The sequence below is a fragment of the Festucalex cinctus genome, chromosome 7 (genome assembly GCF_051991245.1).
Source record: "Festucalex cinctus isolate MCC-2025b chromosome 7, RoL_Fcin_1.0, whole genome shotgun sequence".
NCBI classification, from domain to species: Eukaryota; Metazoa; Chordata; class Actinopteri; order Syngnathiformes; family Syngnathidae; genus Festucalex; species Festucalex cinctus.
The window spans coordinates 15,669,319-15,682,943 of NC_135417.1; the positions used below are offsets into that span (position 1 = coordinate 15,669,319).

General features: G+C 40.6%; 1 long non-coding RNA gene across 1 annotated transcript in view; it reads right to left on the reverse strand.

Annotated features, from left to right (window-relative positions):
• Positions 1-13,625, reverse strand: part of LOC144021765 (uncharacterized) — a 235,404-nt gene that overhangs the window by 83,487 nt on the left and 138,292 nt on the right. Inside the window, exon 4 of the long non-coding RNA XR_013284174.1 lies at positions 11,784-11,846. This is a non-coding gene — a long non-coding RNA (uncharacterized LOC144021765). The remainder of the gene's footprint in view (positions 1-11,783; positions 11,847-13,625) is intronic.

Sequence of the window (13,625 nt, forward strand, 5' to 3'; positions counted from 1 at the left end):
TGGAACACTGTGGGGCCCGGTAATAGATGTAAAGTGTGTGCATGTGTGTGTATGTGTGGTCAGATCGCTCACAGATGACCCAACCGTGAGTGTATGCGCACTGCGAGACATCCACTCAGGGAGGTCATTTGACACACTAACTAGGGATTTGAAAATAGTGTATTTGTAGTTTTGTATAAGTACAATATATTTTGGATTTTGTCAATTTAAGGTAAACCTTTTTTAGACTCAATTGGAGGGGGAACAAATATTCACCTAAACCACACTATTTTCCTCACATCCATCCATCCATCCATTTTCTTGACCGCTTATTCCTCGCATGGGTCGCTAACTACTGGAATTGGATTTGGGTTACTTGAAATTCCATCCATCCATCCATTTTCTGAACCGCTTGCCCCTCACAAGGGTCGCGGGGGTGCTGGAGCCTATCCCAGCTGGCTTCGGGCAGTAGGCGGGGGGGTACACCACAAACTGGTTGCCAGCCAATCCAGGTCCTCATATTTAATTAATCTAAAGTTAACAGGACTAAGTTTTGGTCCAGGTTTCAATCATTTTAAATTGTTATACATTAAAAAAAAAAAAAAAAAAAAAAAAAAAAAAAAGGTTCATGAGCGCCAATTATTATTTTTCTTAAATTACTAAAAAAAAATTAAGGTTATTCTTGTTTTATTTTTAATTTGTCATCTACTTTATCAGAACACTTCCATTTAATTTAATATAATATTATAAACTCTTTGAATTTGATAAATTAGTTTTAATTAATTTAATCACTTTTTTACATGTACACAAAGAAAAACACGGAATGACACTAAAAAAATTATCTATATATTTTTTTTAACAAATTGATAAAATATTTTTTATTTCTTTTTTAGGGAGATAGTACGGAGCCCCTAAGGTGACATGGTAGAAAAAAACAAAAACAAAAAAAAACAACAACTTTGTGTTCCCTCGCAAAACACCTTTGCAATCTTTGCGAGAGAATGCAAAGTTGTTTTGCGAGGGAACGCAAAGTTGTTTTTTTTCGCCTACCATGTCACCTTAGGTGCGCCGTAAACACTTCCGGGTCATCTCCTCGGTGACCAAAAGCGACGTGTAAACAAAGCAGTCCAGGTCGCTTTGGGAAAGCTTTCCCACTGCTTCGTTTCACGTTTACAAACCTTCCAACCTCGTCGCTTTTGGTCACATGGAAGATGACCCGGAAGTGTTTACGCCGCACCTAAAGGTGACATGGTAGGCGAAAAAAACAACTTTGCGTTCTCTCCCAAAGATTGTGTTCCCTCGCAATCTTTGCGAGGGAACACAAAGTTTTGTTATTTTTTCTCCCATGTCACCTTAGGGGCTCCGTAAGATAGTATATTTAAAAAAATGTCATCCATCCAAATAAATAAATAAATAAATAAATAAATAAATATTCAAGTTCTATTCCAGTTCCTATTCAACTTCTAGTTAAATTTAATTATCCTTGGGGAAAAAAAAAGAAAAGATGGAGACCTATTCTTTTCTAATGTGCATTTTAAAAATAATTATGAGATTTCCTCCATTTGTGCAGGGCAAAAAAATAATACAGCCTTTTGTTTCATTTGACAATATTTTGGATTTCACAAGGAAAATCCCACCTAATAAAATCAAATTGGATTGATTTGTACTATGCTTGGATACTATTTCAATTTGTCTCCACGGATCCAGAAGAACATGCGGGTGAACTTGATGTCTTCGCTGTAAAGATGTGTCAGCGTCAGTGTTTGATTCTTGGCTGAGGTCTGCGCTCTGTGAATACTTTGTGTTTGTCTGTAAAGCCACGCTGGCGTTGTCAACTCTTTCGACCTCTGCTACGATGATTATTTTGCATGTCTCGAGTCGCATTTCATTTGAATTCATGAGCACACTTGGAGCCGCGTTTTGATAAGCGGAGCGGGTGTCAGTCGCCATCTCATGTCTAATTGCTGGGCCGTCGATCTGAAGACGGGCACCAGACAGGGTTTCCCAACTAGTAGATCAGAAACGGGGGCCGCGGTCTTCCATCACGGCGGCAAGGTCACTTGTCACTTAGCATGCCTCGGCCACTGCGCATGTTTGATTTGCTTGACACATTAACAGACAACTGTGACATTTACTTGTGGATGCGAAGAGGACAATGCCCTTTAAACTCTCGTCGGCGCACTTGGCAACCTCCCTCGGACGCCATCCTGCCTCCCTTCCCACTTTTTGTGTGCCTTTAATCGGCAATTAGAAAACGTTTAAAATTCATTGCAATCAATTAGTGTTTAACATAAGGTGAAGTTAAACGGTATACCGCAATCATCGCTTGTGCCGCCCTCACACACTATTAATCACGCGCATGCATTATGCAGCCGGCGGATTGGGCATCAGCACTTTTGAGCTGGATGGAAACTACGAGGATTCCATACTCAAAACATTGTCACTCTCCGTAGATATGACACGAATAAAAGGAATGCTATCTTAGTTAATAAATAAAACAAAAAATAGAAAAAATAGAACTGCTGATGTTTAGTTCATTCTGAACCTTTTTTTTTTTTTGCTACATATGCTATGTACATCATGCTGCCTATTTTTACTGTTGCCTCAAAATACAGCCACTAATAATAGCTAAACCCATGGCAACAAAAGTGAGCCCACTCCTAAGTGAAAATGCCTAACGTGTCAATATTTTGTTCGGCCACCATTATTTTCCAGCACTGCCTTAACTTTCTTGGACATGGAGTTCAGTGATCAGTCTAAAAAAGTTCAACTTTCTAAGCAATGATTTTTATGAGAATTAGTGATATAACTATATGCAAACATCACAATACGATATCACGATATGAACCTCACAATACGATAATTACCACAATATTGTGGGGAAGTTGGAGAAATTGAAAAAAAAAGTCACAGTATTGTTTAAAAAAAAAAAAAGAGCCCTTACTAAAAAAAAAAAAAAAAACAATATTGTGCTTTTGTACATAACAGCAATGCATATAAACCACCTACAATCTCTAATAACACTTAATATTGAGGCACTTACATGCTAATGCACGCATAAAATTGTGTTCCTTCACATATTGAGTCTGTTCACAAGCAAATTACGCTCCTTGTCATTCGACGACTGGTGTGGATTTCAAGATAGAAGGGCCAAAACATCCCTTATGAAAATTAAGATCCACTAAAAAAAATAGCCACTAGAGGGTGCTCGAACTGCACAAATGGAAACCAATTTGACATTTTTAACAGATGTTTTGCTTTTAATATTGTGACATGACAATGACGACATTGTGGCAGTTTTAACAGCGCGACATCACAATATTGCCGTTATCTTTACTTCCCTAATGAGAATATGACAACTCATCCTGAAAAATTAGCTTTGCAAAACTCTGTCAACAACTTGTCAATACTGCCGTCCTTCTAATCACTGAGCCACCACAGAGTCCATTTTGTTCGCATCTCGTCCACCTTTCTGCCCTGACCAAGTTGACCAATCAATGACACAAAAGGTCACGACGGCAGACCAGTAGCCAAGCGTCCGATCCACCAATGGCGAGGGCCGCCCTTTTGAGCACGTGCGTAAAGCTGCTCGTCGTGCAATAAAGTTGATTTAGCACTGTGGCGCTACCTGCCCAGCTGACGCTCTTTTGTTTTTTTTTACGTTGCCGTTTTGATTAATAATGGGCCGAGAGGGATTTATTGTATGTGGTACATTTGCCTCAGCGATTTAATAATGGTGTAGGAGGGACGCAATTAATCAGGTGGGGTTGGTCCACATGTGCCCGCTTTGCTAAAAAAGTGTAAAATTAATGACTGTGAATGTGTGTGCTTGTTTGTGAGATGCGGAGCAGCGTGTGGTCGCGAGCTGCACTGGTGAGGATAATCTTCAGGAATGGTCAACATGAGGGAAGATGCGGTGAGATCCACATCAGTCCACTTTATGACGATTTGGCATTTTTAGCATCAAATTCTGTGTTTTCTTGCATGTAAGCAGAATGTTTTGAAAGACGTTTTGCAAAAAAAATAAAAAGCTGATGACAAATTCATTAAATAGCTCCGAAGAAGAATCCAACCGTTTACTGCCCCCGACATGTATTTGTTAAGTACAGTTTACAATGGTTAGACAGTCTGGCCCTCTTGACATGTTTCTTTTCACAAAAAGCTTTTTGTTTTTCATTTGTTGCAACCATCCTATATTATACTGCTAATAAGAACAGAAAAATAGTTATAGTTATTGTTCTTAAAGTCCATTTTCTGTCAGGATTTGTTGCAGGTCACAAATGTTCACCAAATGTTTGCCAACAGTTTTAATGATTTTTCATATCGCAAAGAAATTTTGAACATGTTTGCTTCACACATTAATTAACAGACATGTTCCAATTTATAACAAGAAAAACTGTCAGTGAGCATTAAAACTGTTAGCAAACATCTGGTAAACGTCTTTGCGACATTAAATGAACCTTTACGAAAATAAGTACCCGATACCCTCGTAAACGTTCACCGCTCAGTGCGAGACGGGCTTAAGGAGAATTAAGGCTTTCATTTGGGTTTTTTTTTCAGGATCTGCAGGCACCCGTCTGAAGACTGAAGAACAAAGGGGACAAAGCAGATTGCCCTTACTTTGACTTAATAAAACAAGTTCAGACAACTTATTTTATTTTAATATTTTTTAATTAATTTAATCCTTTTAATTTTAATTTAGTTTTAATTTTATTAGAATTTGAATTATTTTATTTTAACTCATTTACTCTCAATAACGTATAAATACGTTTTTTAATGTAAGTGTACCAAAGACGTATTTATACGTTTTTTGTTTTTTTTAATGCTAGAGCATACAGAAGGCTTTGATGCAGCCTCTCAACTGCAAAGAACGGTTGCAGAAATGGTAGTTATTACACAAACGGCCAGCAGGTGGCAGCAGAGCAAAGGAGATGAACCAGAGCCATGTAGAAAAAAAGCTCAATTACTTACAATTTTAAATAGATTTGTGAAAACTAATGAAACTTAGCTCTCTTCTAATGCTAATTGCTGCAAAACCAAAACAGATAGAAACATACTTTTTTTCCTATTGAAAGAAGAGACTTTAATCTTTCTTTTGATAGGTTCCATGTTTTTATAGCAATAGAACACAATATTCTGTGGGCCTTGCAAAATCAGTCAAAATCCAGTAAAACCGCCGGGAGCGAACAGGACTGCTTCTGTGAAAATGGCTGGGAGTGAATGAGTTAAGTATTAAACTATGAACCACGGTGATTTAAACGTGAACTATCAATGCAATTGTGAGCTTTGGGGAACATGTCATACGTTGAAACTAGGCATGTAACAGTTTTTATGTATGATACAGAAAAATACGATGCAAGATCAAGTCCAGGCTTCGGCCTTCCTGGGTGGAGTTTGCATGTTCTCCCTGTGCCTGCCTGGGTCTTCTCCGGGTACTCCGGTCTCCTCCCACATTCCAAACACATGCATGGCAGGTTAATTGGGCGCTCCGAATTGTCCCGAGGTGTGCTTGTTGTGTGAGTGGTTGTTCGTCTCTGTGTGCCCTGCAATTGATTGGCGACCAGTTCAGGGTGTGCCCCGCCTACTGCCAGCTGGGATAGGCTCCAGCACCCCCGTGACCCTTGTGAGGAGCAATCAGTTAAGAAAATGGATGGATGGAAACAGACAAATACCAGATGCCATTGAAAACGTTTCAATTGCAACAATGTGTTTCTTATAACACACTTTACCGTAAAACAGTTTTTGCATCACTGCATCCCAACAACTTGGCTCCAAGAACAGAAAAATGCACACCATCCGTTTCCGTCCCGCCGTGCCTTCTCTCAGGCTCAAACAGGTATGGGCACCTCCCACCCGCTCTAATCATCATGTTCCGACGAGCCTTGGCACCGTTGAAAAATAATGATGCGCTGTCCTGTTGGCTCATTTATCAGCATATTTTACAACAGGCGCCGGCTGCAAGTAATTAAACTCTGCCATCACTACAATGAGCCTGCCGCACCAGCCCCCCACCCCCAACCACCCACTTCCCCACCATGCTTAATAGACACCCAATGAGACACTGGAGGCCTGCGTGATAATTGTAGCCGCGGCTATGAGAGTGGTTGTGTGTCATCTAGCCCTGGTAGGATATATGATCTGATCGTTTCTACTTTTCAGCTCTATGAGAACAGCAGCATATTTGTTCAGACAGGAAGTGTAACTGTATTGCACTCTGGCCACACATCGACTTGTTAACAGTGCAGCTCAGCCTCTGGCTAGTAGGTAACGATAACGGCAATATCGTGATATTAAAACTCTCACGATATATCGTCGTCATGTCAGAATATTAAAAAAGCCGGGTTGATTTCTATTTGTGTAGTTCTAGCACCCTCTGGTGGCCACTTTTTTAGTGCAATTTAATTTTCATTAGGGATGCTTTGGCCTTTCTGTTTAAAATCCACACTAATGGTCATATGAAGGGAAATGTAATTTGCTTGTGTACTGAGTCAATATGTGTATATATATGTGCCTGCATTATCAAATAAGTGCCTCACTATATATATTTATATATTTTTTATATATAATATTTTTAGAATATGTTTCATTTTAATAATGTACAAAAGCACAATATTGTGTGTTTTTAAAAAAAATATTAGCTCTTGGTTTTTTGTTGTTTTTTTTTAATATCATATATATTATGATAATCGTATTGTGACCTTCATATCATGATAATATCGTATCGTGATGTTTGGATATCGTTACATCCCTACTGGCTAGCAGACGTCATGGCTAATGAGGTGCTTTTGTCAGTATGTCAAACTTGTGAACTCATCACGTGAATGAGAATATCAGCGCAAAATGAGTCTAATCAGTATATCGCCATAGTCAGGGATACAAGAGGAGGACACCGAGGAGCTAAGGAGGAGTGAGGGCACAAGCCCGGATCGTTCAATAAACAGATAAATACCTTGCACGGTTAATCTGCCCACTTATAAGATTTCTGTTATAATCTAATAAAGGCACAAATTGATCTTCTCGGGGGAGCATGAAATCCAGGAGCAACACGCGATCCATATTGTTAGCGGGCCTCCCGATTTGCCGGCCTCAAGAAAGCAGACAAAAACAAGTCCGGCAAGTCAACTCCAGCTCGTCCGTCATCCCCGAAAACAATTATCGGTGCTTTTCTCAAGGATATGTCGGCGATTAAGACGCCTGATCGCCAATTTGCATTGCCAGCCTCACGACGTGCGCTACTTTCTTAACCATACCTGCGCCATTTAGCATCACTTACAGTTCTAATGGCGCGATTACCCTTCACCGCCACCGCTAATAGTACTCTCAGAGATCCTTCTGACGTTACGACCCTCGCGCGTACCCCCTTCAAACCTCCATTTAGCTCCCGACGTCTGCACTCAGCGCCGTCCCGAGGCCCCCCCTTACTTTGGAGTTATCGATCTGGCAACCCCCAAACGCTACCTTCCAAGTCCCTAACGCCACAATCCTCCCCCATACTTATCTGGCTCCGTCCTTAACCGTGATCTCTCCACCCACCTTAATCCCCCTGATAATCAAATGGGGCCCAGATTGGCCTTTCAGTGCCGTACCAATTAGCCTGCAGGATTGTGTGCGCCAGTTAACATGGTGGATAGCGGTTAGCGGCAGAGGTGGCGGCAAACACAGTGGTGGTATCCAGGGAGGCTGTAAACATCCATTAGCGGTTAACCGTCCCGACTCATTTTTTTTTCCCCTCTCCCCAAAGCTCTCTCATTAGCGCAGCCAGCCCTGACAGGTAAACAGCACTAATGGGAATGGACTATCAATAAATGCCTCCTGTGTTAACAGGAAGTTCGAGCAGTGGGACCAAATAGAAAAATAAAAACGGTAAAGGCTAAAATGTGGATTGTGTGATATAAATAGAGGGCGCAGGTATTAAAGGAGGAAGTGTAGTAGAACCTCAAAGGTCAAACATAATTCTGCGATGTTGGTGGGCTTCAAGTTTTTATTTATTTTTTTTCATATTTAAATGTTTTCCCACTGGAAATAACTGAATTATAAATAAACCACATCCTTCCAGGGTTAAACAGTCGTCATCATAAATTAAGCGTCCAAGCAAAAGTTGAATCAAGGCAACAGGACTCATCTTGGTTGTTTAAGGCAAGGCAAGGCAGCTTTATTTATTTATATAGTACATTTAAAAAATTACTCAATGTGCATCAGTAGTTCCAAAACAACATTTAAAGGCAAAATACAACATTTAAGGGGAAAACAAAAACAAAATAGAAGAATTTACCAAATTAGAGAAATAAAAAGTATTTTACTAAGATTACTAGACGAATATACAGCGCAAGAACGTGATTTTGGGGGGAAAAAAAGATAGAAATGCTCTAATACGGTAGCAGCGGACCCCGGTCCTTGAGAGTCACTGTCCTGCCTGTTTTCGATGTCTCCCTCTTCCAACACAACTGACTCAAATGGTCAGCTCATCAGCAAGCGCTGTAGAAGCCTGATAACGATCTGATTCATTGAATCAGGTGTGTTGGTGGAGGGAGACATTGATTCTCAAGGAAAGATTTTCATATATTTGCTGGTAGTAAGCATAGTTTTTAGCTTGGATTTAAAAGCAATAACACTTGTTGATTTTACTTCTGCTTGCAGCATAACAGCTGAACGCTGATGCACCTTATTTGCTTTGAGCTCTGGACTTCCATAAATTGAACCTACGGGGTTTATATATTATATTCAATCAGCATTTTTGAAAATGAATGTAAGTCCTATGTGATTAAGTGATTTATCGACCAATAGCATAATTTTAAAATATGTTTTACAGCAGACTGGGAGCCAGCGTAAAGTATTTTAGACTAGAGTAATGAGTTCTGATCTCTTCCGTTTCCAATGTTCACCTTTAATCCAAAAAGTCTTCTTTAGTTTTTAATTTGGAGTGTGGAGTCCTCCAAGTTATGTCTCTGGTGGGTGTGTCCCGATTCGGATTAAAAGGTCAGAAGTCTTCATCAAGCAAGGAGAGTCCAGATGCCTCGATTCAACTTTTGCCGAGTACCATGACATGGATGACTGACCATCTACACAGGCAATGTTTTAAGCATCACTTTATAATTTATAAATCCTGGTATAAATACTGTTTCAGGCTCATAAACCCCAGTTTGTGAATCACCGCTTTTTGAGGTGTATCCCTTATTTATTATTTTAATCATTATGATTGCATGACTTCAGCTTCGTTCAACTTAAAAGCTTCCGCTGATGGTGACATAAACATTAGAAGATAATGCATCATCTAATAAAATCAAATCTTTTGAACACTTCTTTGATGCTGGCATCATTGTCACGTGCAATGGCCTCACTCAGGTGCTTCCAGGGTTGAGTTTGTTTGCGTGTATGTGTGGATTGCCAGCCGTGTAGCCTCCATTGGCGTTAATGCTTCTATTTGCGCTCACATGAAAAGAGTAAGGGAACTAGAACTGGAAGGCAAAAAAAAAAAAAAAACAGAGGCTAAAGAAAAAGAGGGAGCGGGTGGGGAGATGATAGAGCGATGTTATTTATGTTTGGAGCAGGTTCACTCCGAGTTCACCTTACCATGAGACGTCCCCGGGCGGTGACAACCGACACTAGTGCGGCGGCGGTGTCTGCCAATGTGGGGGTGTTGAGGATCTTCAACCATAAACCTGTGTGTGTGCGCACGCATGATGGGGCGGTGTGCATACAAGGGGGCTGAACTGAGGGTCAACCGCCGAGCGGGAACGTCTCGGAGAGGACAAAGGACGCGAGGCTGGGAACTCCACTGTGTGCTTCACGGGCCTGTGACCAAGCCTGCAGAGCACTAAATCAGAACTGGATGAAGCCACCGAAACACACACTCACGATATACTGCTGCTCAGTCTTTTACAGCGACACAAAATACATGTAAATGTACAGTAGGGAGCCTACCATTGTAGTCCTTTCATACATACTATTTCTCTCAGATTTCACTCAATTTGACACTATTACAAATACCCAACAAACAAATGTTTCCTAAAATGGTTCAACATACACGTGCACAAAATTGAAATCTGATCCTTTTTTTTTTTTTAATATGGTGTAGGTCTTCAACTTGTATAGCCCTTTTCCACTTGTTAAGGCATTCAAAGAACTTCACGCTGACTTTGCATTCACCTGATGGCACAGAATCCGGAGTAACCGGCATTTCAGTAACACTTCAACATGTCACTTTGGTCAAGGATCGAACCCATCACCTCTAGGTTGGGAGACAACCACTCTACCACTGAGCCATGCCATCATAGGCATGGACCATAGATAACAGTGTTTAGGAGGGAACTTGAAAAAGAATAGAGAACTTCATTTGCACAGACACGTGCACCCTTTGGACTCTCGAAACAGGAAAAGAACTCAAGTCATGTATATGTGCATTTTTGTGAGACAGTCCGAATGATGTTTACGTGGGACAGGGATGAGCAAACTCGTTCCTCGAGGGCCAGAGTCCTGCAGTTTTTGGAGGTTTCCCTTCTCCAACCCAGCTGATATATGATTAGCTCATCAGCAAGCTCTGCGTAAGCCTGATAACAATCCTGTTGATTGGAAACAGCTGCGTTGGAGCAGGGAAAAAGCCACCTTGGGGGAGTTATCAGTCCAGAGAACTGTGTGTCCACACCACATCTGTTTCCACAGAAATGTTTGGAGGGTTTAGGGGAATCTCGAAACAGAGAATAAAAACAGCAGGATTTCAATACTATTCATTGAAAAAATACATAATTTTATTTATTATTATTATTTTTTTAACAAACTATGAATTATAGTTTCAATGATTTTGTGGCACTGTGTAAAATTATATCTAAACTGTATCTGCACACATTGCACATGCTGGATCAGCACTTTTCTCTATCTCTCAAAATCCTAATAATTATTTGGTGAGTGGGAGTTTTGTTTAATTAAAAACCTCGTTAAAAAAGTATCTATAAAAGTATATTTTCTATTTGTTTGTATCAGCATACTGAATGTGCATGTTGTGCTAGTTAGCCATACTCAGTAGCCAACTAGCACGATATAGCAGCTATAGCTAACAAACCTAGCTTACATGATGAATAATCAGAAAAAGAGCTAATTTTGATTTCTACATCTATTTGTTGTACACCTTTTACAACTTCAGTCAACAGTAGCAAGACGAGGAGCCACAATTAATCCAAAAGTAAAATTAAAATTCTTTCCATAAAACCCGAATTTGGTTTATCTATTCAATGACATGCTATTAGACAAAATTGAAATTAATAAAACTGGACAGGGCATATATCTGTCCTAGAAAACCTAAAAAAATAAAATAAGATTTGAGATATGAAATCATCTCTAACTACTCAAAACGTACAATAGCAAAAATGAACATTTGAATGCACAAAGTGTTTGGCCAGGACCACCAGACCCGGATAGTATCATGCCTCCCATCCTCAGACCAAAGTCAGACATCCACGGGTCTAATTACGCCGGCTGACCTCCTGCAGGTCGCCTGAGTAAAGAGGCACCACCCCCCACCCCCCAAAAAAGATCAATATTCATTCTTTAAGATCTGTCATCCGCTTTTGACACTATCGACCATGGCCTGTGTCTGCTCGCCCTCTCTCTCTTTTTTTTTCTTCTATTTAACCCCCCCCCCCCCCCCCCCCAAACCCAACCCCCAACCCCCTTTCCATCCAACCAGCCTCCTCATTCTCTACCGAGCCGTCGTATCAGCGTTCGAATACACCTTGGCTGCTTACGACCGAAATTTACCCGGTTACAAGCTTACTTGAAGCATATTGGAGCAGTCAGTGTGCAGGACTTACCGTCACACTTGAGATGGAGACTCCATAAAAGTCTTCGGAAAAAGGCAGTTGATCCAATGGAACCTGGAAAGAGAATTGGCTCGGAGTCAGTTACATTAGCATTGACAGATTAAGGTGAATATAAATAAATGTAAAACGGACTTTTTAATGGCTTATACAAATAGTTGGGTCTCTGGAGTGCTTTGCCCACCCATCAAGTGCAAAATTAAAGAGCCAAGTAAATTGTAAATTTTCTGAATAACGACATCACATAGCTAATTTACATTACAATGTCCCCACAGTTTTTATGCCCATGATTTGCCAAGCAGGCTGGGTGAAGATCCTCTCATTTCAAGCAGCAGGTAAGTAAGTTAAGGAGAGTTGCATGAAGTGTTACGGCAAGGTCGATTCCTTTTGTTTTTGTTGTATAGTGAAGACATTTAGGGTTCAGATCAAAGGTGAATATGAGACAAAGGCTCAGAAATACAGATTTGATTTCATGGTATTTACATCTAAACGTGTGCAACAAAACAGTACAGAGTACTTTTTGTTTGAAGCCACTATCAACTGAGCAAATGTATTGGAACAGGCATTATTAAACGAACTTAACGTGAATAACATTTAATATTTAGCGTTCTATAACGCTTACTTGCAATAACCGCATCATGCCACCAGACTGTTGCATTCTTCATCTGAAATGCTTTTACAGGCCTTTACTGTATTCTCTGTCAGTTCCTGTTTTTTTCTGGGGGTTTCGTCCTTCACTCTTCTTCTTCAGAAGGTATAATGCATGATCTTTGGGGTTAAGGTCAGGTGATTGAGATGAAGGCCCTTGTTTCGTTGGCAATGGGTTTTGAGTCATTGACTTGTTGATCTGAAATGTAAATGTCTTCAATATATAATAAAAACAAATGTATTGAACTTGTCGTTCCAATACTTTTATTAGCTTTAGCATTAGCTTCTGATTTTTTTTTTGTGTTGCAAAATTTGAAAAATGTGACTTGATTTAGCTTCAGACAGTCTGCCACTAGATGGCAGCACCAAAATCCACGCCACCCAGCCACCATCAGCTGACGCATTTGCCTCGAAGTTTGTTGTGTTTCCATTTTGCCCACTTTCAGTTTGCTAATTGCTCCTAAGAAAACGAGTACTGAGAAGAAGAAGCAGATGATGTCCACTGAATAAAAAGCTTGGAGAACATTTCGACGATAGATATTATATGGAAGCAGAAGAAGTCCATCAAAGTTGTCGCGTCAGCTGAGGACATTGAAATAATTTGCGGAGAAGTTGCTGAACAAGTGGCGGGGGAAAAAAACAAAACAAAACAGCAAGATCCTCGTGTTGCATCAATGACTGTGGCCTCATCTTGCCCTCGCCTCGTGTGTTATTTTGGAGATAAGCAGCACGTGGCTAATGAACAAAGAGGGGGCGCTTGTTGAAGGTCAGCCTCTTAATTTAGGAATGCGCCCCTCCAATGAAGCAGGCTCTTCATGGCTAAACACACATCATTGTAATAATGCCAAGGACCCTTCGTGTTTCAGCCCACTGGTGTTATTCACATCACCGTATATTCACCTTTATCTGAATAATGTTGATTATTAAAAAAAAAATCTTTTTAAAGGCGCTTGCAGAGTGTCCGCCGTCTGCTGATGATAGGGAAACGCGCCCTAACACAATCAGAGATGCAAAGCGAGGTCGGCCAGGGGGGTGGTTGGGCAAACGGGGATGGGAGGGGGGTCAGCCGAGCACCAAGGCCGGCCAAGGTCAGGTTCATCTGCATGATTAAGGCGGGGGTGGCGCGTCACCCGACCTCTGGATTAGTGTACAAAGTGCGCCGTTCCCAAATTTGAAGCGATGATTGAC